The following is a 27889-nucleotide window of genomic DNA, read 5'->3' on the forward strand; positions in this document are numbered from 1 at the left end:
AGAGGTTCTCAGAGGGAAATTTACAGCAATACAAGCCTACCTCACGAAGCAAGAAAAATCTCAAGTAAACTACCTAACCTTAACACCTGAAGGACCTAGAGAAAGAACAACAAGCAAAACCTAAAACCAGCAGAAGCACAAAAAATCATAAAGACTAGAGCAGAAATAAACAAAATAGAAACTAAAAAAATAAAAACATAAAAGAGAGCTAGGAAACCGGGAGCTGATTTTTTGGAAAGATCATTAAATTCATAAACCTCTAACCAGATGCATGAAAACAGAGAGAAAGGGAAAAAAAAAGAGAAAGAGATAGATAGAGAGAGAGAGAGAACAAACAAATCACAGATGAAAGGAAGAAATAACAACGACACAACAGATATATAGACGACCATAAGAAATTATAAAAAATTATAGGACAACAAACTGCACAACCTAGAAAGAATGGATAAATTCTGAGAAATCTGTAACCTATCAAAACTGGAACAGAAATAGAAAATTTGAACAGACCGATGACCAGCAAAGAAACGGAATCATTCATCAAAAAACTCCTAACATGGGGCGCCTGGGTGGCGCAGTCGGTTAAGCGTCCGACTTCAGCCAGGTCACGATCTCGCGGTCCGTGAGTTCGAGCCCCGCGTCAGGCTCTGGGCTGATGGCTCGGAGCCTGGAGCCTGTTTCCGATTCTGTGTCTCCCTCTCTCTCTGCCCCTCCCCCGTTCATGCTCTGTCTCTCTCTGTCCCAAAAATAAATAAAAAACATTGAAAAAAAAAATTAAAAAAAAAAAAAAAAAACTCCTAACAAACAAAAGGCTAAAACCAGATGGTTTCAGGGGTGAATTCCAATAACCACTGAAAAAAGAGTTAATATGTATTCCTCTCAAACATTTCTAAACTAGAAGAGGAAGGAAAACTTCCCAATTCATTCTATGATGCCAGCATAACCCTGATGCAAGAGCCAGATAAAGACACCACAGTAAAAGAGAACCTGCAGGACAATATCTGATGAACATAGATGCAGAAATCCCCAACAACATATTAGCAAACTGAATCCAACAATACATTAAGAAAATAAAATCAGGGCGCATGGGTGGCTCAGTCAGTTAAGCATCTAGCTCTTGATTTTGGGTCAGGTCAGGATCTCATGGTCTATGGGCTCCAGCCCACATCTGGCTCTGTGCTCACAGAACGGAGCCTTGTTAGGATTCTCACTCTCCCTCTTTCTCTGCCCCTCCCTACCTCTCTCTTTCTCAAAATAAATAAACATTAAATAAATAAAATAAAATAAAATCATTCACCAGGATCAAGTGGTATTTATTCCTGGGATGTAGGGTTGGTTGAACATGTGCATATCAATCAGTGTGATACAACACATCATTAAGAGAAAGGATAAAATCACAGGATCATTTCAATAGATGCAGATAAAGCACTTGACTAAGTATAATATCCATCCATGAGAAAACCCCTCAACAAAGTAAAGTTAGAGGGAACACACATCAATGTATTAGAGGACTGGCACTGAGGCATGTGTCACAGGTGTCCTCGATTCCCTGAGAAGTTCTTCCACGAAAAATCAAGTTCATTCAATGTCTTCTATGTCCCAAACTGCATCATTATTTAGGAATTCAGAAGATACAGGCATTCCAACAGAGTCCAACAAGAATTTCTAAAGAGATAAAAGGGAGAATATGCCTATAATTTACATTAGAAATCATGGAACTCATTTTTATAACTAAGTACAAATTAGACTGGAAATTAGGATATGCAAATTTTCAAAGAAAATAATGAACAATTATTTAACCCGAACAGCAATATGAATGCAAACAGAAATATCTACAGAAGACTGCTGTATATAAAACGATCCCTCACAAATACATGCACCAGCAGGAGAAAGTTTAACAGACAAAATTTACCAATCGTTGAACTAACACATAAGCCAATGCTACTTTCTCAATTCAACAGCACTGGAAGATTACTTGTGGTCTTTAAAGACACTTTCATGGAATTTTCAGTAGGAGCACTCATTGGTTATGAAATTAAAGAAAAATATTTAACGGCCAAAAGTCACTGCTTTGGATTTTCCAACACAAATCCACAATTGAAAGAAGGTCCACCATACATTCCCCTTGTGAGAGTATTTAGTACACCTGGGAAGTTAGAGGAACCACAGTCCACCTAAGACCACACCCACTTCTCACACCAACTGCAAGCTTTTTGGTTCTCAAAACCTCACTGTGTTCTGACAGTTCTCTACTCGGATTCGCAGAACTCACTGAGAGCCATTGGACTCACTGCTTGGATTTTACAGCAGTGGATACAGATGGACCTCACACAGGAGAGCGATGCGTTGGGAAGAATCCAGGAAAAGTGTCAAAAGCAGAGCGCTGATTATCCACAACCCACGAAGTGATAGATGCACTAATTTCCTAGCACTGACATCATCAATGTTCATGCAGTAATGCCAACCAAGCCTTCCTGCCAGGATGTTTCACTAAGGCTCGATCGCATACCATCTTACTGGCTGACCTTCAGTCCCCAGTTCCTGTGAGGGTCTACCTCTGGTGTCCAGCTCCTCCCAAGGCCAACCTGACACTGCATGGCACAAAGCCCCACCATGAGTCACACTGTGGGACTCTCTGGGGGCCATGCCCCCAGGCAAACAAAGACATTACTGTAAGCATGACATTCCAAAGGTCAGGAGAGCACCTTCCGGTAGGCAACAGCAAAGGCCGCACATTACTTTGGGTGACGTCAATTCTTGTCTACCCAGGACACCCTTGGTCTCTGGACAAAGCTCTCTTACAATCAAGTGGACATAGTTTATTGGGTGTCTACATTTAGCATAGCACAATCAGACAGACATAAGAGTACCTGTGTGAGGCAGGAATAGATTTAATGAAACAGTGACTCCATCCTATGAAGCCGCTACATATGTTTTCATATTTTTCTACGAACATAATTACTTCTTTTCCTCTTGCTCCACTGACTGCACTTTGAGGGAGGTGAGTTCTTCACTCTAGATGTCTTCTACTTCCAAGAGACAGAATGGAAGCATATGGTTGACAATGCATACTCTAAACACACATACACAACACAAATGGACACACTCAGACATACACACAAGCACACAGTACACACACGCTCAAACACACTCTGACACAGGTGCTCCTGCACTCATACTCATGCACACACTCATGATGTATGGACCCGCACTCACAATGTCACATGCTCACAGGGCTCACATCCACACAAATGACACGGCCCAATCATATCCAGTAATCATCCACATGGTCACCAGGTGGGTCCAATTCAATCATATGGTTTTATCTGGAAAACCGCATCCTCTCCTGCCCATTAATACCAGAAATGGGCAGAAACATCTGCCCTTTATACTCATTTCACAGCCCACAGGAACAGTATGTTAGATATGCAGTGTTCAAAGCACCATGAGCTTTGCCATGAGGTCGGGGAGGGGGGGGCACTGACCTAGAGAGCAGGTGATGGATAGAGAGCACATAGGGGAAGTGGCCAGGGTGAGGCAGTGCAGAGAGAATGAGGGTTCAGGGGTTACAGAATGTAGGAGGAGAAGGTGCGAAAGGCAAATGCACACATGGGTTAAAAGGTGCCATGTCTTTAAATTACACTGCAGGTTCTGAGGGCACAGGGTGGCTACGAGTACAAAGTCGTTAAGGGGTGAATGCACACTGGGCCCTGTGTGATAAGAGCTACGCCAGTCATGGGAACGATGGGGATAATGCAGAGGGCACAGAGGGCAGAAGTGATGAAGGGCAGGGTGGGTAAAAGCACAGGCAAGTTCATGTCCAGAAGGAGTAAGGAACACAGGTGAAGAGAGACCTACGTTTTACAAGGTTTAAAGATACCACTGATGGCACAACACAACACTCACACTTGGGTGTTAAGAAAAAACTCCCTTTGACTTACGACCCCAAAGGAGAGAAGGATACCAGGCAGGCCTCCATGGGAGGTGGGGCTGCACCCGGGGACAAGGTAAACAAACTGGGGCTGCATGGGACAGCTTCTGTATGGCTAGCAGGGTGGAGCTGGCTTCAAATCTCAGGCACCTCGTGCATAATTTGAATAATTTCGTGGGCTCAGGGGCTGAGAGGTGGCCTCCAGTTTCTGGAACCTGATTTGAGGCAATGTGGGTGGGAGCCAACAGCCCAGAGAGGAAGGACCAAACAGAAGAGTGCTTTGGCTGTGGACTCAATCAACTTCTCAAGAAGGAAAATTGATCAACCTCTAGTCATGGCTTCAACACTGGATTGAGAGAGCACTTAACCAAAAAGAGCACATTTATTGCAACTTATTGCTGGTTCATCAACGTCATATGGTCTGTGTTCCAAGAAAGAAATATAGGCGGGAAGGGGAGCTGAAGCCCTGCAGGGGAGTGATGGGCTCAGCGGGGGAAAGCGTTGTAGAAAATGAGGTCAGCTGGGGAACATGGGTGGCTTGAGGAGCCCCCAGAAAAAAAGGGCAAACTTAAGAGCTGGTGGCATCTGATGTTTGAGGGAGAAGATGCTGAGGACAGGAGACCTGGCCTGAGTTCACTGGAACAGAGGCAAATGTAGTTCAAGAGGGAAGGAGGATATGGAGGTGATGGGAGGGGAGGGGTGTTGGGATGAGCTCCCGGACATTTGAAGGGGACACAGTGGACAAAGGAATGGAATGCCAAGCGAATGCAGGATGGAGGTGGACGATGAATGTCTTGAGTCAGCTGCAGGTGGGAGGAGCTTGGAAAAGGCCCAGTGGTGGAGGGTGACCGTGCTGGACCAAGGGATGGTTAGGGACCTAAAAGAGGAGGTGAAAAAGAGCTCACAGGTGCCACAGAGGCAGTAGGGAGATGAAAGGGGTGCAGGCAGCAGGGAAGATGGGAGGTCACCAATTCATTCCTCTATTCAGCATGCCCTCATTTACATGGACCAGGCTCTCAACTTGCAGGCGAACTCCTCGTACATTCAGCCTGCATGTGAAAATAGCCTTGGAACGTTTGTAAATCTACAGGTAGAATTCTGAGCAAACACTCTGCCACGTTCTCTCTTTGATGGGAATTCCAGGTAGATGGTGTGACCACAGTGGGTCAGGCAGCAGGGCCTGTTTACTGGCACTGGGCAGTCAGCATCACCAAAATGCATGATCCTCTCCAACTACTTATGGGAAGAGAACTCTTATGACCCAAACGGACTTGCTCACAGTCTCTCATTTATTGTAGTATTTCTAAAATGTCGTATGTGCTTTATGCAAAAAACAAAAACATAACAAAATGGAACTGGAATAGTTTAAGTCATGTGTCTCCTTTGTATTAAATGATCCTAAGAGGCCACCTTTTGTAATAGTTTGTAGATATGATAACTATTAAAAAAAATTCATTACAAAATATCCTGGGTCTTATAGTGAAGTAGGCATATCTTCATTGTCTCTGGTTACTCCCCTGTGGTTATATTATATCACATAGCAAAAGGGCCTTTGAATGCAATTAAGGTTATTAATTAATTAATGGACTTTAAGATCAGGGGATGTTTGGGGCTGGACTCTTGTGTGTCCCCACACCCCCATTCATACATTCAACATCAACTGCTAATGTGATGGTATTACGATGGGGCCACTGGAGATAGTTACATCACGTGATGGAGCCCTCATGAAGGGGAACAGTCGTCTCAGAACTTTCTCTCTGCCGCACATGTGATGGCCAGCCACAAACCAGGAAGAGTACCCTCACTAGACACCAATTCTACCACAACCTTGACCCTGGACTTCCCAGCCTCTAGAATAGTGGTAGATAAATGTTTGTAGCGTAAGCCCCTCAGGCTGTGGTATTCTTGTTACAGCAGTCCTAACTGATGAGGAGACAGAAATATCTTGGTTTACGGAGGTGGATCCAAGGAAACAATGAGTGTTCAAGAAGAGAAGAAGTCAATGAGATGCAGTCACAGGGAAAGAGGCTGAAAACAGGAGGAGGATTTGATTTGCTCGTGCTGGCTTTCAATGTGGAGGGAGCCACATGGGAAATGAAAACAGAACAGGATTCTGCCCACAACATCAATCAGCCTGGAAGCAATTCTCCCCCAGGTTCCAGTTAAGAGACCAGGACAACTGTCTCTGGCTTTGTCCCCTACAGACTTCTTAGGAAGAAATGGATGTCGTCTTCAGCTGCTACAGTCACAGAAATCTATAACAGCAACATTACAAATATAATACACATAGAAACACATCCACTGGAAAATACATTTAAAGCGTGAATTACTCCACAACCGATACCATTAAAAATTTTTTTTTAATGTTTATTATTTAGTTTTGAGAGAGAGAAAGAGAGAGACAGAGTGCGAATGGGGGAGGGTTAGAGAGAGAAGCAGACACAGAATCCGAAGCAGGCTCCAGGCTCTGAGCTGTCAGCACAGAATCCAAGTGGGGCCTGAACTCACGAACTGTGAGACCATGACCTGAGCTGAAGTCGGACGCTTAAACAACTGAGCTACCCAGGCGCGCCTGATACCATTTTGAATTCCAAATAGAACATTTTCTTCAGTACTATCTTATCCTCCTTTTTATGCATTTTCACTCTGACACTGCACTGTAATTGCACAAAAATGGCACACACACATTCCATTTTCTGCTCCTGGTTCATTGGTTTACATAAATATTGCCACTGAGACTTACACTCCAATCCAATTGCTCTCCTTGACTGGTCATCAACGAAGGACATGCTTTCATGTCAGTAAGAGAAATCTCTCTGCTTCACTGAGATGCCACAAATTACTCTCTGGACATCATTTTTTTATCATGTTTATTAAACACTCCCTTTGTATACATTCAATTAGTTGAGTGTCCTCTGTCACAGACCGCATGGAACGTGGATCAGTGATCCTGTTGATGTGTACACACGTGGATTCTCTTGGTGGCCCTGAGACAGGGGACTGCTGCACCAGCATGACGGCACGTTCACTGCTGGTGCCTAATTATTGCTGTGGAGGGAATAGTTGTGTCTCCCCAGATTTCCATGTGGAAGACTAATCCCCACTGCCACGGCATTTGGGGTGTGGCCTATAGGAATTAGATTCAGATGAGGTCGCGAGGGTGGAGCTCTCCTGTAGAAAGAAACTAGAGCTCCCTCACTCTGCCACGTGTGGATACAGCATGGAAGTGACTGCAAACGGGGAAGAGACAGACCCTCAGAAGACACCAATGGGCTTGCAGCTTAATGTTGCATCCTCTAAAATCTGGGTCCTTCTCCTAACACAATAGAATTAGCACATTTCACAAATTAACACTGACAACCAACTTAGTAGCCAGTCCACATGTCGATCCTCCCCCGTGACACCAGGCTGTGTTTTCTGATTTAGGAATCTACCATCCAGTCATGGAGGAAGCATGGGCTTTGATTGTCTTGACCCTACTTTGCCTAATCTACTTCAGTTGCCACTCTTTTGTCTTCAGAATATTGACAATTTTGAAGAATGCACCCACTGTCTGCAGAACGTCCTTTGGTGCAGATTTGTCTAATTGTGTCTGTCACCCTTATGCTCAGGTGCAACTTTCCAGCAGAACTTCCCAATGCAGATGATGGCGGGACTCTTTTAGGGCATCACCTCAGAGGCAAACGGTATGCAAATTTTCTATTACTGTTGTTGGCTGAGACACGCACCAGACCCTCATGGCCCCTGAGGCAGGGACAGCTGTCAGGACATGTCTTGTCCTGTTGGGGGCTGGACCTCAGGCCTTGGGGTGGCTATGTGGAAGCTGAGTCCTCAAAGCCATGTGCTTTGCTCCTGGCCACATGCTCCTGCCTCCTTCCAGGCAACACACAGGCCTGGCTCAGGCACTGGCCTACCTCTGCCACTCTCGTAACCCAACTCCACAACACACCGTCTCTCCTGACAGCGCCTGTACTGGGAGAGGTGATCTCTGCCCAAACCAGCACCAGTCGGACCCAAAGGTCCCCTGGAAAATACCACCCTTCACAGCAGAGAATCGCAGCTGCAACCTGGCCTCCAACCTGGGCCGCTGAACCACAACCCAGAATCCTATCACCCAAGCTCAGATTTCAGTTCCAGGTGTAACTAGTACCTGCAGCACAAGCCTGTCCCTCTCCTAACATGGGCTGGACCCGATGTTTCCCTGTTCGCCCTGGATTTCTTTCACCTCTTCCTTCCGGCAAGCAAACCGTTGCGCAGGCGCACAAACTATGCTGCGTGTCCCCAGTCCCCTCCAGTCTCTGAATCCTGTGCCTGCAAAAATCGAGTAGCTTTGAAGGCAGCAGCTGATCCTGGTACTGAACTCCCAAAACAAACAAGCTAAGGCTTACGGCAGGGCTTACCCCAAAACAGCCCCCCCCCCCACAGAGGACCCTAAGGTGGTACCCTTCCACCCCACCCATGCATCTTTGACAAGTAGCTGTGGTCTTAGTTTCAGCTGCGCCCAGAATCTGCCCTACTTAAGGGCTACTCTTTACTCGGTTAAGCGTCTGACTTCGCCTCAGGTCACGATCTCGTGGTTTGTGAGTTCAAGCCCCACATCGGTCTCTGTGCTGACAGAGCCTGGAGCCTGCTTCAGATTCTGTGTCTCCCCGTCTCTCTGTCCCTCCCATGCTCATGCTTGGTCTCTGTCTCTCAATAATAAATAAACGTTAAAAAAATAAAAAACAAAAACCAAAAAAACAAGAACTTCACTCTTTCTCTCTTTCCTGCATCTCTATTCCCAGGCTGGATGTGTAATTCCAAGTCCCCAGTGAAGCCCTGGGTTGACATGACACACGGAGAGAGATCCTATAAGAGAAGGGAAATCTCTGGCTCTCAGGGGTGGCCCTTTGAGTCCTGGATGTAGCACTCATCACTGTCCTTTCCTCAAGGTAAGATGGAAGCTTCTGGTCACCGACAAGTCCATCCACGGTCTCTCCCCTGACCTGCAGCCACTGCTGAGCTGATGTCCTTTGACGTTTGCAGTTCACGTGTGCACTATTCCTTCCCTAGGATTGGGCCAAGGACTGTCTGACCCTTCTGAGTTTCCGTGTCTACCATTTGCAAAGAAAGATCTAGTTTTAAATGGATTTGTAATTGGTCAGAGGATGACTCTGACTTGGGTTTTTGCAAAGGACTTTCCAGTCACTTCTTTCCTGGAGTGAAGCCACTGATATATACACCTGAGCTTCCCCTTTTCCATGGCGGGAATGGATTATCTCATGCTCAAATATTTCTGTGATGTGTTTAAAAAGATCATGGGAACGCCTCCTTCTGGAATGGGAGCTCCCAGTTCTGCCTTCTGTCCTTCATATCATGATGACCCCCATGTTCTAGAATCATCTGTACCTTCAGTTGGGACAGAGCTCTTACCCTGGATGTTTGGAGGCTGCAGCTTTGGGGTGCTGGGATCCAACCACACCCAGCTGTTCCCTCTACCCTCCACAGTGTTCTAACAGCACCTGGGAAGGTACCAGATTTCTACAAGCACAGTCTGGAGATGGGGCAGTGAGACATGCAAAGCCAAGATTACTGAGGAGGGCACTTGTAGTGGAACCACTTAGAAGCTGGCACTGGAGCGCTACCTCCAAATTTAGCTCCAACTCACCAGCAATACAGACTGTTAAAAAACGACATCTCAGGTGCACTGGCAACTAGCATTCGTGATGGAGGAGAGCACGGCATGGCTACTGGAGCCCTTTGATGCTCCTGATCCCCACTCAAGTTCCCAAGGGTTTCCCCCATGTCACCAGGCTTCTCTCAATGTGGCTTAAGGATGGAGGGACTTCTCTCAGCCTTAACTTCTTCCCTGAACTTCCCAAACTCTTGTTGCATTAGGTCTTGATATCCCTTAGGTGGGGTGTGTTTTTCCCTGTACAGCAAGGAAACCTGTCTTCGGCCCCAAAAGGTGAAACTATCCCTATAGTCTAGACTTTTTTTCTACAAACTACAGTCCAAACAAAAGCTGCCCATGCCCCTGCCCATAAGACCTACACATACTTAGGAAGCCATGCAGAACTGCATTTCGACAATATCCACCACACATCACCTGACTGTACTCACTCCTACTGATATGCCCATGAGTACACTCCTGGGTAAGCACTCTGATTCATCTCACTAGAGCTGGCACCAAATCCACTCAACACGCTCAGAAAGCATTACACTACACTACTGTCTTCAGGATGCTAGACATCAGAATGAGGCCAAGCTGCTTTATTCACTGCATTCTGCCCATGTATATCCCACATCGAAGCAGCTGCTGAAACCCTAACAGCCATCAGTGTCCTCCTTGGAATGTCATGTGGGTTCTTCTCACATTCATTGTTGACGTTTGCAGAATGAGGAGTGAATTAACAAGAGGACATGGTACAAAAACATACAATTTATATTCTTCTTGTATTTTTGAAAAAAACTTATTTTTGTTTTTTACTATTTTTGAGAGAAAGAGACAGAGAGTGTGTGAGTGTGGGAGGGGCAGAGAGGGAGACACAGAATCCAAAGCAAGCTCCAGGCTCCCAGCTGTCAGCACAGAGCCCAGCACGGGACTCAAGGTCATGAACCATGAGATCATCACCTGAGCTCAACCGGATGCTCAACCAACTGAGCCACACAGGTGCCCCCCTTTTTTTAATGTTTTTAAAGGATTTGGTGTTTCTTATCCAGGAAATGAAGAACCTGGATACAGTAGAGTCTTGACTCATGAGCAGAAATGGGCTGACAGTTGGAAAACACATGGAAATTACAGCAGCAGTGTTCACCAGCCACCAACTGGGTTTATGAATAAAAGAAATGTAAGCATGAAAGATGGAGGGGAGGAAGTGGAAAGAAACAAAGGTGCTCACAGGATGAGGATGCTCTGCGTGGCTCTGGACTCAGCAGAGGATCTGGGGGCGACATTAGTCTTGTGAATGTGTTGGACGCTCTTCTTGTGTCTGTGCAGTTGGAAGACCACGGAGCCGCTGGCCCAGACCATCAGCCCAGAAAGTGAAACTTCAGGGAATACTATCAGGACTGCATAGAGTGGGACGGTGACTGCGTTATGACCTATAGAAAAACAGTATCTCCAATCTCCTTCCTTTGTGAAGTTTTTTGTGCTCCAGGTGCTAGACACAAATAACACATACAGAGGAAAAATTAAATTTACAAAGATGTATTGGATCCAGCAGAGGGAAATGGAGAAGCCAATGTACTTTTGGGCTTTGGCTTTAAGATCCTTCCAACAGGAGTTCATGGGGCTGTTCGTGATGGTCTGGAAGACACTCAAGAGGCAGGTGCTGCCAATGGACATTCCCCTGCCCACCCTCTGAACATACAAAAGAAGTTTGCTGTGGGAGGCCGGGCCCCGGTGCCAGGCTGAGACCGGGTCGAGCAATGTTCCCTGTTGACTCAAGCCAACCCGGTGGTTCCCCCTCCCATTCATGTGGGAGGCCAGGCCCCGACGCCAGGCTGAGACCGGGTCGAGCAACGTTCCCTGTTGACTCAAGCCAACCCGGTGGTTCCCCCTCCCATTCCCCCACTCTCAAGGGCATACGAAAGCCTTATCAAGGCTGAGAAAGTTAATTCCTGAAGCCTGTGGTCTGCAGGTGTTGGCAGTAATGCTACCTCCCTTTTTCTACCCCGAGTCAGATAGAAACAAACATGGGAACTGTGTTTTGCTGGCAATCTATCAACAAGGTCTTGTGACCCGTTCAGAAAGTTCACAAGGTACACAGAACTAAATGTTTTGGCTGGCAGTGATCATGTGAAACCTGTTTATTCTTAGAATGACCTGATCCATAAGAGTCTTATATTATAAAAGATTGTGTACAGCAACAATAAAGCTGTCACTTGGGCCATCAGCCCAGGGGACCCTCCTGTTCCCAAACTTTCTCTCTTCTCTTTTTTTCTTGCATTCCCCTACCCTCAGGACCCTGACCTCGGTGTTTGTCACACCGGTCGCGACAGTTTGCATACAAACTCATTGAAAACATGTTTCAACACAAAAGATGCCATAGTTTGGGTGATTCCTTTGGAGACAATGACCAAGGAGTTGGCTATTGTCAGGTGCTTGAGAATCAAATGGGTGGACATCACCCTGCACTCAGTGTGGTAAAGGAACAGGTAATGGTAGAGAAGAGATAAATTGCCCACAATTTCAACTATGGTCTGTGACAAGAAGATTATCCCTATTGTCAAATCCTGGGAGACTTTTCTCTCCTTCCACATGTTTTCCTTTAAATTATGGCAATAATCATTTCTCTGAACCAAAGCCTGATTGAATTTTTGACACCTAGATTCACTTTCATTGTGTGTGTGCACCTGTTTGATTACAAGACTGACTGAGATGGGAAGAGATGTACAGATATCCTGTATATTTCAAGGAGAGTCGGCAGTAAGGAGGAAGTGGTGTTATCCTGGGGAATCAATGACAATTGAGGGCCATTATGTTATCTGTAGAGATCGTGTTTCTGGTGATGTTCTCTGGTCCTTTGTAGTCTTTGCTGTTCAGACTCCCCTTTAGAATTTTTTGCAGGGCTCATTTAGTGGTCATGAACTGCTTTAGTTTATGTTTGTCTGGGAAATTCTTTCTCTCTCCTTCTATTCTGAATGAGAGCCTTGCTGGATAAAGGGTTCTTGGCCTCCAAACCAAGAGCACATTGTATATATTGTATGTTAGCCAACTTGACAATAAATTGTATTTAAAAAATAATTTTAAAAAAGGGGTTCTTGGCTGTATATTCTTCCTTTTCAGCACATTGAATATTTCCTGCCACTCCCATCTGAGAGCAAATGCAAAGAAGAATAGTACAAGATTTTCAGAAGAAGCTGAAATTCACTAGCCATACTGTAGACAAGACAAACCTTGATCACTACCCACATCCTAAACCAACTATGAATGTATTGCTGATCTAAATTTGAAAGGTATAATGTACTTTTAAAGAAAAACAAAAAATTTCATTTGGTCTTAGAAGAACAAAATATTTCTTAAACAGCACTGAACATGTTAATCATATGGTATGCAGACTTTATATGAAAACGTGGTTCTCATCAAAACACACCCACACAAACACACACACACAAAATTTGCAACCTGCACAAAGAATTCCTAAAGACTATATAAAAAGGATAAACAATGGACCATCCCAATAGAAATTGCAAGACAGAGGTTATTCAACAGTTAATACAGGTATAAAAATGTTCATTGTCTGCAGTAGTCACAAAAATTCAAATATGATGCTACTGCCTAGTGCCATCAAACACTACTCAGAATCTAAATCTAGAATGACAGAAATAACAAGTTTTGACAAAGATGTGGATCACCAACAATCTCAAACCCTGCTGTCAAGAGATGGAATCGGTACAAACATTTCGAAACTATGTGGGAGTATCTACTTTAGCTATCTGGATATAATACTACGTCCCAACATATATACTTCCACGAATATACTCAACAGAAATTTGCCTGGTATCCCCAATGACTGGTTACAGAATTTATATGCCAGCACTACTCATTACTCATAAAAGTCCAAACTCTGGAATACCCACTTCCCATTAACAGGACCAGCAGTCAGCGAATGTTTTCACAGTCACACCATGGAGTCTTCTACAGAGAGACCTAAAAGGCCGACAAGACTCTGCAAGAATACAACTCAACCTTCAACGGTCACACGGTGTGAGAACCAAGTCATCATTACTCGTTTCAGGCAGTACGACTCCATTTATGACAAGTACAAGATGGGCCGAAGTGATCTACTCTTTCGAATGCTGGAGAGTTACAAACCTATTCCCAAACATCACAATCCTCCAAATACAGCCAAGAAAACTATGTCCATGGGGGATAGTGACTTAGAGAGGGCACAAGAGGATACCCGGGGATCTGAGACCATTCCAATTCTTCATCTTGGAATTGCATACACAGGTGTGGTCGCTTGTGAAATACTACTGAGTTTCATACTTACAACCTGTGTCTTTCTTTACATTTTTGATAAAATGCAAATCATCAAAATAAAATTGCAAGGAGCTGGGAAGGTTCTTCCTGTAAATGTGTTTGACCTGCTGACTGAGTATGTATCAAAAGAAGTTTATGAACCTAAGGGCCCACATTTGAGTCCAACGAGAAAACATCAGAACGTAGTAACATTGCTGCTTATAGTGAGTCTGAGATTGTGCCAAAAATTCAGCACAGCAGTATCCTAAATGTGTTCTATCAGATGGTTTCTTGCTCTATTTGTCAGAGGAGAAGGGATATTTACCAGCTCAAACAGGGTCCAGCAGAGGAAAATGGAAATTGCAATATCCCAGGGAGGCTTTAGCCAATTTCCAGCCATCTGGAGGTCCTGGGGCTGCTCGTGATGGCTGGAGACACAGGAGAGGCAGCTGGTGCCAATGGACACACCCTGCCAGCTCTGTGAGGGCAGAAAACAGATGTGCACTCAAAAAGCACTGAAGAATGTTTCAACTAACAGCTACCATTGCCTTGGGGACACCGGTAAAGGGAAATGACCAAGAAGCAAGCATAATCAGGTGCCTAAAGGATCACATCTTTGGACCTCAAGCTGGAATCCCTGTAGAAGAAGAACAGTGGTAAAGATATGAGCAAATGCCCAGGACTCCAACTGTCATCTCTGATGAGGGAACCATTTCCACTGGCAATTCCTGGAGTCCATTCTGACAGATCCCAGTGACTGACACTGGTTTTCAGAATCCAAGGATCCTGCACTAGAACATGTCTTCTATCATAACAGCTGAAACCTTAACTCTGGAAAACGTATTTACTTCAGTTTGACTTTGTCAAGGTGCTTCCCACAGTGGAAAAAATAACCTTTAAATACCACTTAAAATGCATGAATCACTGCCTACTACCATACGTATGGAATCTTTTTTCTTCTCCTAAAGGCATGATGGAGGCACGTACATTATTTCCATGGCAGAGATAAAGACAAGCTAGGCACACAGGGTAAGCAATCTCAGTTCACACATTGGTTAGGGGCCGAGTGGAGACTGGAACCTGGCACGTTGGAGCGAAGACAGTGTCTGCACCTCTGTGCTCCACGTCAGCTGTGCCTTCAAATAATCCAGACGCATATTTAATTTTGCATTTATACTTTTCCATCTTCTTTCACACTATATTTTATTTTATATGTTTGGTGTAAAAAGCATACATTTTTCATTAAGGATATTTTATTCAGGTGAATAACATATGTAAATAAAGTTTAATATCATAATGAAGTTCAGAGGCATGAATTACAGGCTAATCCTGCAGGAGACATCCCTGTGTCCACATTAGATTTAATAAATGCAGTATTTGCTAACAATACTTCGGCAGTAGAAAGAGTCATTTCCTGTCATACAGGAGCAAAACTCATGGCTTCCACACACACACTATTACATAATAGTACCTTGTTCTCCAGGCAATGTTTTATGAAATCCTACCATATGATGGACCTGTATTAGGAAAGAGACAAAGTTACTGATGATTATGTTTTAAATGCTGAGGTATTTAACAAAATGTACAGCGAGTGAAACGTTTAGCACTAAAGCAAGGTTGTAAAAGACAGTAAAATACAAGACACACATAAATTCTAAAAAAGACATCCAGATGGCCAACAGGCACATGAAAAGATGCTCAACATCACTCCTCATCGCGGAAATACAAATCAAAACCACACTCAGATACCACCTCACGTCAGTCAGAGTGGCTAAAATGAACAAATCAGGAGACTATGGATGGTAGCGTGGATGTGGAGAAACAGGAACCCTCTTGCACTGTCGGTGGGAATGCAAACTGGTGCAGCCGCTCTGGAAAACAGTGTGGAGGTTCCTCAAAAAATTAAAAATAGACCTACCCTATGACCCAGCAGTAGCACTGCTAGGAATTTACCCAAGGGATACAGGAGTGCTGATGCATAGGGGCACTTGTACCCCAATGTTTATAGCAGCACTCTCAACAATAGCCAAATTGTGGAAAGAGCCTAAATGTCCATTAACTGACGAATGGATAAAGATGTGGTTTATATATACAATGGAATACTACTTGGCAATGAGAAAGAATGAAATATGGCCATTTGTAGCAACGTGGATGGAACTAGAGAGTGTTATGCTAAGTGAAATAAGTCAGGCAGAGAAAGACAGATACCATTCGTGTTTACTCTTATGTGGATCCTGAGAAACTTAACAGAAGACCATGGGGGAGAGGAAGAGGGAAAAAAAAGTTATAGAGAGGGAAGGAGGCAAAACCTAAGAGACTCTTAAATACTGAGAACTGAGGGTTGATGGGGGGTGGGAGGGAGGGGAAAGTGGGTGATGGGCATTGAGGAGGGCACCTGTTGGGATGAGCACTAGGTGTCGTATGGAAACCAATTGGACAATAAATTATATAAAAACATAAAAAAAACCACAAGAGACGTGTAAAATGGAGTCTAAGAATATGGCATTGTGTGCATCATGTAAGTTAAAATCGTAAGAAAATTAATTCTGTCATTGGGATTCATGTTAGAATATTATTAAACCAGAAAGAATGAGACAAGATTCATGTGGTCCAGACACCTCATGTCTGGTCCCATAATTACACTGACCTTTTCCTTAACTGCCTTCTATCTTCAGGAGAAAAAGCAGTCTCACCCAAGACAGGACACCCCAGGTGGTTTCAGTTGAGGCACAATTACGATCTCCAGTAAGTACGTCATATCCTCAGTGTTAGACTAAAAACATCTTTAAAAAATTCTAGAAACAAATTCATATTCACATCACTGTACACAACTGGAAACTGTTAGAGCTCTGGGGAGCCTGGGTGGCTCAGTCAGTTGAGCATCTGACTTCAGCTCAGGTCATGATCTTGTGGTTTGTGAGTTCAAGCCCCACATTGGGCTCTGTGCTGACAGCTCAGTACTTGGTGCCTGCTTCAGATTCTGTGTGTGTGTGTGTGTGTGTGTGTGTGTGTGTCTCTCTCTCTTCCTCCCCCGCTCATGCTCTCTCAAAAATAAATAAATATTTTTAAAAACTAAAAAAGAAAAGAAACTGTTAGAGCTCTACCCTTCTCTGTATTATAAGCATAAGGCATTGTAAGCACACCTCTACTGACACTGAAAACTCAACCTATGATTCCTGCAAAGTAATGTCAACAGCAGATGGCTTTCATAACTATGGTCCATACGTACCTTCAAAATGACCCTTCCTTGTCACTGGCATTTTCATTCAGTAACACTCTGCGGGAGGACTTCATTAAACGGCACCAGGAACCACCAGGCGTGGGTGTGGGTACAGGGTCCGGGGTCCTCACCTCTATTGACAAGCTCAGCTCACACCCAAGTAACTACTCCACCTCCCTCTTTAGCTCTTCCCCTGGTCTGTCCCGACCCTCAGGATCCCTTTCCAGACACGAACACTTACTCACACGTCCTTCCTACAGGCGCTGCCTCTCAGTCTGACAGAGAAAGAACTCACTGGACTCATCATGTTGAAGGATGGGGGCGCAGCGTGAAGGTCACAGCAGCCAGTACGTGTGAGGGAGGGAGGCAGCCAGACCAGAGATAAGGCTTTGTGATCTGTGACCTCCCCTCCCGTCAGAACTGCAATTATCATTTCACACGTGGTGGCAATGACAGCACAGCCTTCGGTAGCTGACAATACTTCTGAAAAACTTTCTCCCAGGACTAATTACCAAATCCAATTACAAGTTGGTGAGTATCTCCGAAGAGATTGTTGTCTGCTTTAGGAGGGGCTCTTACTTTTCACGATCCCTGATGGCACAGAGGGGCTCACAGGGAAGGAGCAGTAAATACTGATGTCAGACAACTAAGGGACTGGCAGCGAGTGTGTGTGTCTCACAGGCATCCCCGATTCCCTCAGAAGTTCTTCCACCAAAAATCTAGGGCATTCTTATCTTAGTCTTCCGTTTTCTAAGCTGCATCATTATTTGAGAATTGAGGAAATACACGGAATCAGAATCCAGCAAGAATATCTAAAGAGATATAAAAGAGAACATGCCAACAATTCATATTAGAAAACATGGGTGAGTCCCATGTTTTTTGAGTAAAAAGAAGAAATCATGGGACTCATTTTTTCAAGTTTATTTTATTTTGAGAGAGACAGACAGACAGACAGAGGGTGGGAGGGGCAGAGAGAGAGGGAGAGAAAGAGACTCCCAAGCAGGCTCCACACTGCCAGCACAGAGGCAGACATGGGGCCTGAACCCATGAACCTGACCTGAGCTGAAACCAAGAGTTGGATGCTCCACCGACTGAGTCATCAGGTGTCCCAGGTCTCATATTTATAACTAAATACAAATTATACTGAGATTTGCGATATGCAAATATTATCAAAACGACATTATAATAATATTGACCCTGGCAATCAAAGGAAGTCTAAAAATCTACCCCTCTAAGAAAAACAGATGTTTATCAAAGTGACCCTCAGAAATACAGGTACCGGGATTCCATGATTTCACAAGCAGGTTCTACTACCGTTCTATCAGAGAAGTCAAGGCTGCTCTGTTAATTCACCAGCACTGAGCTGTTACCAGAGGTCTCTACACCTCCCTTTGCTACTTTTCAACAGGGAGCACTTGGGCTCATGCAATTAATGAAGACACATAACATTTATGAGTCAAAAGTCACTTCAGTGGATTTTCCACTGAAGAGATACACAGTCTCAACAAGATCCACTATCCATACCACCTGTGAGGATTCTTCATCCACGTGGAAAGGTGGGGAACCACGGTCCACCTAGCAGCACACCTACTTCTGATACCAACAGCACAGAAGGGTTTCCTAAAACCATGCTTGGTTTTGAGACCTCTAGAAGGACTCACAGAACTGAGAGCTGGTGTACTCACTGATACAGGTTATTACAGGGAAAGGATGCAGACTGGCATCAGACAGCAAAGAGATGTATGGGGCAGAGTCCGGGAAAAGTGCCAAAATGAAAGCTCCACATCCTCTATGAATTGATGGATGTCTTACTGTCTAGACACTGATATTTGAGGACACTCAGATTGTATTGCCACCAAGGGTGTTCACCCAAGCCTACGTGTGCACACTTTTTACTGGGGTTTGATCCATACTTTCTGGGTATGTTTAGTCTCCTACGCTTGTGCAGTCTGGCTGATTGATACCTTTAGTGTACTGCTTCTCCAGAAGCAGACCTCACACTGTATGGTCCAAAGCCCCATCATACATCACATTGTGAGTCTGTCTGGTAGCCCTACTCATAGAAAAAGAAAGATAATCCTATGTGCATGACATTCCAAGTGGTGGAGATCACCTCCCAGTAGGTCAAAGACCAGACGTCTGTTTGGGTGATGTTAAATTTTCACTCTTTCCCCACTGCTCCCCAGTTTTCCATTACAGGAATAGAGCCATATGGTTGACAATCCATTCTTCAAGCACATGGGCTCACATGCATTTACACAGTCAGGTGTGACCCCCCACCCCACATACACTATGCACACTCACAGACTCGGACACATGAATTTATACAGTGGGAAAACATACAGTTTTTCCCATCCTGTCATATCTAGTCTTATGCCCACACTCACGTGTACACAGACCACATATAGACTCACACCCACGTTCATACACACTCACAATGCACACCCTCACATCACTGGCCTCCTCTCTCTCACAAAGTCCCTCACGCAATTACCAGGTTTTGCTCCTCAAAAATATGTTCATATGAAGGAAAACTTTTCATTTGTCCAAGTCTGAAAATGCAAGAATGGGGCCCCATGTCTGCCCCTGCATGCCCCCAACTGCAGACCCCACCAGGACGTCTTAAATGACCAGCATTTCAATAGTTCTGTGAGCTCTGGTTGTGGAAATGCAGGGCGTGCTGAGGGGCAGTTCATGAGGGTGTAACAGCAGCATAAGAAAGGCTGGGGGGGAAAGAGCGCAAAGATATGAAACAGGGGTGATGCACACAGCACGGTGACGTGGGTGGGGGTTTACTCCGCTAAAGCTGCCATGACAAAATATCCCAGGCTGGTGGTGTGAACCACAGAAACCTATTTCTTCAGAGTTCCCCAAGCCACAAACCCAAGACAGAGGTGTCAGCAGGGTTGGCTTCTTCTGAGGCCTCTCTCCTTGGCTTCCAGCCGGCCCCCATCTCCGTGTGCTCACATGGCCTTGTTCTGCCCATACACATCTGCTTCCCTGGGGTCTGTGTGTCTGGAGGTCCTCTTCTTGTAAGGACACCAGTCACACTGTACTATTCCCACTTTAATAGCCTCATTTAACCTCATTATCTCTTTGAAGCCCCCACCTCCAAGTTCAAGGGATTACGGCTTCAACATATGAATTCAGGTGCACACAATTCCGTTCCTAACAAGAGTACACAAACTGTGAGAGGTGAGTGAGGACAGAGAATAAAAGGCACACAGGGGTTAAAGGGGGCAGTATGTTTCAAGAACACTGCAGGACTTAAGGGTACGGGGGCGTGGGGGACACAGTGTGTGAGAAGTAAAGGGTAAAGACTAAATACACATTAGTCTGGGGGTGGATACGAGTAAAAATGTCATGAGTTAAAGGGGAAAACAGGGAGGGGGATAATCAGCAATGGCAGAGCTGGATAAAGGCCCAGGACAATTCATGTACATGCGGTTAAAGCATACAGGGGAGAAGGTGTATCTTTTGTGGGATTTAGGGGTTTGTTTCAGTTTTTTTTAAGTTCTAGTTAGTTACTATGTGGTGTAATATTAGTTTAAGAGTAGAATTTAGTGGTTCATCACTTACATACAACACCCAGTGCTCATCCCAACAAGTGCCCTCCTCAATATCTCTCACTCATTTAGCCCATCCCCACCCACCTCCCCTCCATCAACTCTCAGTTTGTTCTCTGTAGTTAAGTCTCTTATGGTTTGGGGCACCTGGATGGCTCAGTTAAGCATCTGACTTTGACTCAGGTCATGATCTTGAGATTCATGAGTTTAAGCCCCATGTTGGGCTCTGGGCTGACAGCTTGGAGCCTGGAACCTGGAGCCTGATTCAGATTCTGTGTCTCCCTCTCTCTCTGTCCCTTCCCCACCTGTGCTCTCTCTCTCAAAAATAAACATTAAAAAAAATTTTAACAATGGTCTCTTATGGTTTTTCCTTTTTTCCCCTTTCCATATGTTTATCTGTTTTAATTCCACATAGGAATAAAATCATATGGTAATTATCCTTCTCTGACTGACTTAGTTGGCTTAGCATAATATACTCTAGTTCCATCCACATCATTGCAAATGGCAAGATTTCATTCTCTTTTATGGCTGAGTAATATTCTATTTACATATATGACACACATCTTCTTTATCCATTCATCAGTTGAAGGACATTTAGGCTCTTTCCATAATTTGGCTATTGTTGATAATGCTGGTATAAACATAGGGTACCGCTTTGAGTCAGTATTTTTGTATCCTTTGGATAAATACCTAGTAGTGCAATTGCTGGGTCATAGGGTAGTTTTATTTTTTAACTTTCAGAGGAACCTCTCTGCTGTTTTCCAGACCGGCTGCACCAGTTTGCATTCCTACCAACAGTGCAGTAGAGTTCCCTTTTTTTCCTGAATCCCCAGCAATACCCGTTGTTTCCCGTGTGGTTAAATGTAGCCACTCTGACAGCTGTGTGGTGGTATCTCATTGTCATTTTGATTTGTATTTCCCTGATGATGAGTGATGTTCAAAATCTTTTCATGTATCTGTTAACCATCTGGACAGCTTCTTTGGGAAAATGTCTATTCATGTCTTCTGTCCATTTCTTTTTTAAGTTTATATATTTGTCTTGAGAGGGAGAAACAGTGACAGTGACGACACACATGTGAACGGGGTAGGGGCAGAGAGAGGGGGAGAGAGAAAATCCCAAGCAGGCTCAGTCCTGTCAACATGAAGCCCACCCAACGAGGGGCTTGATCTCAGGAACCATGAGGTCATGACCTGGGCCAAAATCAAGAGTCAGACACTTAGCTGACTGAGCCACCCAGGCACCCCTCTTCTACCTACTTCTTACCTGGATTATTTGTTATGTTGAGTTTGACAAATTCTTTCTAGATTTTGGATACTACCCCTTTATCAGATATGTCATTTGCAAATATCTTCTCCCATTACCAAGGTTGCCTTTTACTTTTGTTGATTATTTCTTTCGTGGTGCAGAAGCTTTTTATCTTGATGAAGGCACAATTCTTCATTTCTGCTTTTGTTTCCTTTGCCTGAGGAGACGTGTCTAGTTAAGAAGTTGCTCCAGAGGTCACAGAGGTTGCTGCCTGTATTCTCCTCTAGGATTTTGATGGTTTCCGGTCTCACATTTCGGTCTTTCATCCATTTTCAATTTATTTTTGTGTAATGTGTAAGAAAGTGATCCAGTAATCATTCTCCTGCATATTGCTGTTCCGTTTTCCCAACACAATTTGTTGAAGACACTTTTTTCAAATGGATAGTCTTTCCTGTTTTGCCAATGATTAGCTGACCATATAGTTGTGAGTCCATTTCTGGGTTTTCTATTCAGTTCCATTGATCGAGGTGTCTGTTTTTCTGCCAATACCATACAGCTTTGGTGATTACAGCTTTGTAATATAGCTTGAACTCTGGAATTGTGATGCCTCCAGCCTTGATTTTCTTTTTCAGAGTCTTTTGCTTTGACTATTCAGGATCTTTTGTGGTTCCATACAAATTTTAGGATTGTTTGGTAGCTGGCAGTTTTTTGTTTTTTTTTTTTTAATTTAATGTTTTTATTTATTTTTGAGACAGAGAGAGACCGAGCATGAGCAGGGGAGGGGCAGAGAGAGGGGGAAACACAGAATCCGAAGCGGGCTCCAGGCTCTGAGCTGTCAGCACACAGCCCGACGCGGGGCTCGCACTCACGGAGTGTGGGATCATGACCTGAGCCGAAGTCGGACGCTCAACCGACTGAGCCACCCAGGCGCCCCAAGGTAGCTGGCAGTTTTGATAGGGACTGCATTAAATGTGTAGATTGTTTCGAGGAGTATAGATATTTCAACCATATTTGTTCTTTCACGCATGAACATGGAATATTTTTCCATTTCTTGTTCTCTTCAATTTCTTTCATAAATGTGCTATAGTTTTCAGAGTACTGATCTTTCATTTCTTTCTGCTTGTTTTATTCCTAGGGATCTTATTGTTTTTGGTGCAATTGTAAATGGCATCAATTCCTTGATTTCTCTTTCTGCTGCTTCATTTTTGGTGTACAGAAATGCAACAGATTTCTGTAAGTTGACTCAGTATCCTGCAATTTTACTGAATTTGTGTATCAGTTCCAGCAATTTTTTGGTGGTCTTTTGGGCTTTCTACATAGAGTACCGCGTCATCTACAAACAGGGAATGGCTGACTCTTCCTTGCCGGTTTGGATGCCTTTTCTTTCTTTCTGTTGTCTGACTGCTAGGGCTAGGATTTGCAGCACTATGTTAAATAACAAAGGTGAGAGTGGGCATCCTTGTCTTGTTCCTGACCATACAGGAAATGTTCTCAGTTTTCCCCCATTGAAAGTGATATTAGCTGTGAGTCTTTTGTATATAACCTTTATGAGGAATTTAATGGTGGGACACAACACTATGACACTTGGATAGATTGAGGGCAAAACTCTTTATTACCAACAGCTGCAAAGAGCATAAGGCTGTCAGGCTCAGCCACAGTGGGGGATGCACATGGGGACAGGGTAACAAGCTACAGCTGTAGGAGCAGCTTATGTATGGAAACAGAATGAGATGGAATAGTTTCAAGGTTTTCCAATGAACTGCCAGATTATAGTAATTTCACAGGTTCCAAAGCACTAAAGCAGTCCCTTGTTGTCTGGTGCCTGAACCTGGTGCTCGGAGCTGCTGCAAAGTGGCCTGAGTGGAGAACCCAGTTAGGGAAAGGACTGATGCATAGACTTGGTCAGCTCCTCAACAGGAAGAAGTGACTGCCCTGACACTGGATCCTCAAAATAGGGTCAAGATAGTATTAAAAAAAACCACATGCACACACACCCTACACACACAGACAAGTATGACACACTGTACTAATGAAGTATGGGTGCACTGGACATGGGTGGCCCAAGACAGAACAGAGGGTGGAAGGAGATCTAAACATTGCTGGGGGGATAATGGTCTCAGGACAGAAAATGGGTGTGAGCAATGAAATCAGCTGGGAAGAGAAGGGGAATGAAAAGTCTAAGGAACTTGGGAAAAGGGAAGATATGGTGGTGTCTATAGGGTACACAGGAAGCTGATTGTGCCCAGTGACTGACGGCTGAACGGGGCTGTAGTCCTTGGCTTCTGCCCTGGATGAAAGCCAATACAGGTCAAAGGGGATGGATGATGTACAGGTGACGGTAGGAGAAAGTTCCCTAGAATCGTGCAGGGGATAGACATGACAGAGAAATGGAATTCAAAGTGGGTGCAAAATAGGGCTGGGGAAGGAAGTCTAGAAGGGTCAGCTGGAAGTGAGCAGGAACACATACGGGTCCAGGAGTTGGAGGCATAGGCTAAAGTACAGGGATGGACAAAGACCTGTAAAGGGAGGGGGAGTAGGTTCAAGAGGCTACAGTGGTGGAAAGATGGGCAGTATGGAAATTAAGACCATGTAGGTCACAGAGACAGGTGGAAAGTTACACTTTCACGCCTGCATTCATTCACAACCTCACTCACAGGGGCCTTGCATTTTATTCCCGGAAGTTTCTACAGTGACCTATGGGGGAAAACAATGGTAGTCATGCAAATATCCCTGTAAAACCTTTAACATGCAGGAGGACCACAGGTAGAATGTTGAATGAACACACCACGTCAGTCTTGTCACTGAAATCCAGTTCTTAGAGGGAGTGACCAAAAGAGATTGTCAGGACTGCCTGTGTCCTGTTTCTGGCAATCAGTGTTGGAAAAAGGTACCACGCTCACTCCCTTCCTAAACCTCATGCCTGCCACAATTTTTATGATTCAAGACTGAAGTGATCAGAGACTCTTTCATTACCAATGTTTTTCGCAAAATGACATACATGCTTTATATAGGAAATGAACCGAACAAAGAGAAATGAAAAATGTTAAGCACTTTGTTCCTTGCATGAAATCATCCCAAGATATAACCACTGGGGTCACGCTGAGGTAGGCAGATCTCCATCCCCAGGTGTTACACCCTTGGTTATCTTGCATTACATGGTAAAAGAGACTGCGCAATTAATGGTTAATAATCATCTAGCTTTATTTTTTTCAATATATGAAATTTATTGTCAAATTGGTTTCCACACAACACCCAGTGCTCATCCCAAAAGGTGCCCTCCTCAATACCCATCACCCACCCTCCCCTCCCTCCCACCCCCCATCAACCCTCAGCTTGTTCTCAGTTTTTTAATTTTTTTTAACGTTTATTTATTTTTGAGACAGAGAGAGACAGAGCATGAATGGGGGAGGGTCAGAGAGAGAGGAAGACACAGAATCCGAAACAGGCTCCAGGCTCTGAGCTGTCGGCACAGAGCCCGACGCGTGGCTTGAACCCAAGGACCGTGAGATCATGACCTGAGCCGAAGTCGGACGCCTAACCGACCAAGCCACCCAGGCGTCCCTAGCTTGTTCTCAGTTTTTAAGAGTCTCTTATGCTTTGGCTCTCTCCCACTCTAACCTCTTTTTTTTTTCCTTCCCCTCCCCCATGGGTCTCCGTTAAGTTTCTCAGGATCCACATAAGAGTGAAAACATATGGTGTCTGTCTTTCTCTGTATGGCTTATTTCACTTAGCATAACACTCTCCAGTTCCATCCACGTTGCTACAAAGGGCCACAATAATCATCTAACTTTAAATCACGAACAGAATCCTGGATCATACAGGTGGGTCCAAAAATATCACGTGACCTTTAAAGAACAAGAAGGGAAATGGAGAGATCGAGAACAGGGGAGGGAACCAGTGTGCTGATGCAGGCTTTCAAGGTGGAGGGAGCCACATGGAAATCATTTAAAAATCTGTATTTACTTTTGAGAGAGACAGCATAAGCACGTGAGAGGCAGAGAGAGACAAGGAGACACAGAATCCCAAGCAGGCTCCAGGTTCTGAGCTGTCAGCACAGAGCCCAAGGCAGTGCTCCAACCCATGAACTGTGAGATCATGACCTGAGCCGAAGTTGGAGGCTCAACCTACTGAGCCACCCAGGTGTCCTGCAAATCATTAGGAAAAAAATTTTTTAAATTAAAAACAATTTTTTAATGTTTATTTATTTTAGAGACAGAGAGACAGACCACAAGCAGGGGAGGGACAGAGAGAGCCGGAGACAGATTCTGAAGCACGCTGCAGGCTCTGAGCTGCCAGCAAAGAGTCTGACGCAAGGTTCGAACCCACGAACCATGAGATCATGACCTGAGCTGAAGTCGGGCACCCAACCGACTGAGCCACCAAGATGCCCTGCCCATCATTTTTTTTAATACTTATTTTTTTTTTAGCAAGTACTTGTATTTTTAATTTTTTAAATATAATTTATTGTCCCCCACGTCAGGCTCTGTGCTGACAGCTCAGAGCCTGGAGCCTGTTTCAGATTCTGTGTCTCCCTCTCTCTCTGCCCCTCCCCTGTTCATGCTCTCTGTCTCAAAAATAAATAAACGTTAAAAAAAATTAAAAAAAAAAAAAAAAAGGGGGGGGCGCCTGGGTGGCTCAGTCGGTTAAGCGGCCGACTTCGGCTTAGGTCACGATCTCGCGGTCCGTGAGTTTGAGCCCTGCGTCAGGCTCTGTGCTGACAGCTCAGAGCCTGGAGCCTGTTTCAGATTCTGTGTCTCCCTCTCTCTCTGCCCCTCCCCTGTTCATGCTCTGTCTCTCTCTGTCTCAAAAATAAATAAACGTTAAAAAAAATTTTTTTAAAATATAATTTATTGTCAAATCATTTTAAAAACCGAATTCTACTAACATAAATCAACCTAAAAGAAATTTAACCCCAGAAGATCCAGTTAAGAGACCAGGCTTTGATGACATGTAAGAAAATAAATGGGATTTGTTTGAAGCTGGTAAATTCACAACAGAAATCTAATGTATCTATATAACAATATTCTCATGAATTACCCTAAACTGTTATACATTTTTTCCTAGTGTTTATTTTTGAGAGTGAGCAAGCAAGCAAGAGGGGGCAGAGAGAGGGAGACTCAGAATCCAAAGCAGGCTCTGAGCTATCAGTACAGAGCCGGATGTGGGACTCGAACCCACAAACCTTGGGACCATGAGGTGAGCCGAAGTCCCAAGTTTAACCAACTGAGCCATCCTAGTGCCCCAAAACTGATACCATTTTTAATCGAGGTGTAACAATTTACTTTTAGCTTTAGGTTTGTCCTCCTTGTATGTACTTTCCGAGTATATCACATAGTGTCTGAAATTGCATCAAAGTGCTATGCATACACACCGCATTAACAGCCTGTTAGTTCAACGGTTACATATGTACCATCATACTGGACTGCCTTTCCAAATTGTGCCCTTCAACCGAATCCATCATCCCTTCAAAACCTAGATGCCCTCGAAGGCAGCACATGGATCCTGGAACCCGTCACCGAAGACACACGGATAAAAGCGCCACCAGACTCTAGTGCGAATCTGTCCCTCTCACGCGACCCTGACACCCGCCTGTCGCGGGCAGGCTCCGGGCAGCCGTGAGCCCAGAGCCGAGCTGCCCTCAGCACGCGGTCCCGTCCCTCCTTGGGGCCCGCAAGCACCCCCAGGCCACCGCCAGCCCACACTCCCCGAGAACTAACCTTCCAGGAGGAGAAGCCGCAGCTCTAAGCCAGTTCCTCACCTGGAAGGGCCAAGGGCTTCTGCGGGAGCTCAACGGTCACCTGACCCTGCCGGACATGCGCACAGGCGCAACGAGGCCGTAGCCACGCCCACACGCCCATCCCAGAGCTCGCGCCTGCGCAGAGGCCGCCCAAGAAGGCCAACCCCCTCCTAGGACCTGCCACGTGCAACTGCGCGTTCAGGCTCCCCTGGAGGGTCCTCAGACTTTCCCTCTAGCAGCCGCTCC

General features: G+C 44.8%; 1 long non-coding RNA gene, 1 other non-coding gene and 1 pseudogene across 2 annotated transcripts in view; all 3 read right to left on the bottom strand.

Moving 5' to 3' along the window:
- Positions 1 to 27889, bottom strand: part of LOC132677092 (uncharacterized) — a 290019-nt gene that overhangs the window by 229823 nt on the left and 32307 nt on the right. The window lies entirely within an intron of this gene.
- On the bottom strand, positions 1290 to 27789 carry LOC145713205 (uncharacterized). Its single transcript, XR_014136188.1, has 2 exons — positions 27624 to 27789; positions 1290 to 1662 (listed from the first exon to the last, which is right to left on the bottom strand). It is a non-coding gene; the product is annotated as an uncharacterized LOC145713205 (long non-coding RNA).
- Positions 8103 to 12172, bottom strand: LOC145713211 (vomeronasal type-1 receptor 4-like; annotated as a pseudogene).

Source organism: Panthera onca, chromosome E2 (assembly GCF_046562875.1).
Source record: "Panthera onca isolate mPanOnc1 chromosome E2, mPanOnc1 haplotype 2, whole genome shotgun sequence".
Taxonomy (NCBI): Eukaryota; Metazoa; Chordata; class Mammalia; order Carnivora; family Felidae; genus Panthera; species Panthera onca.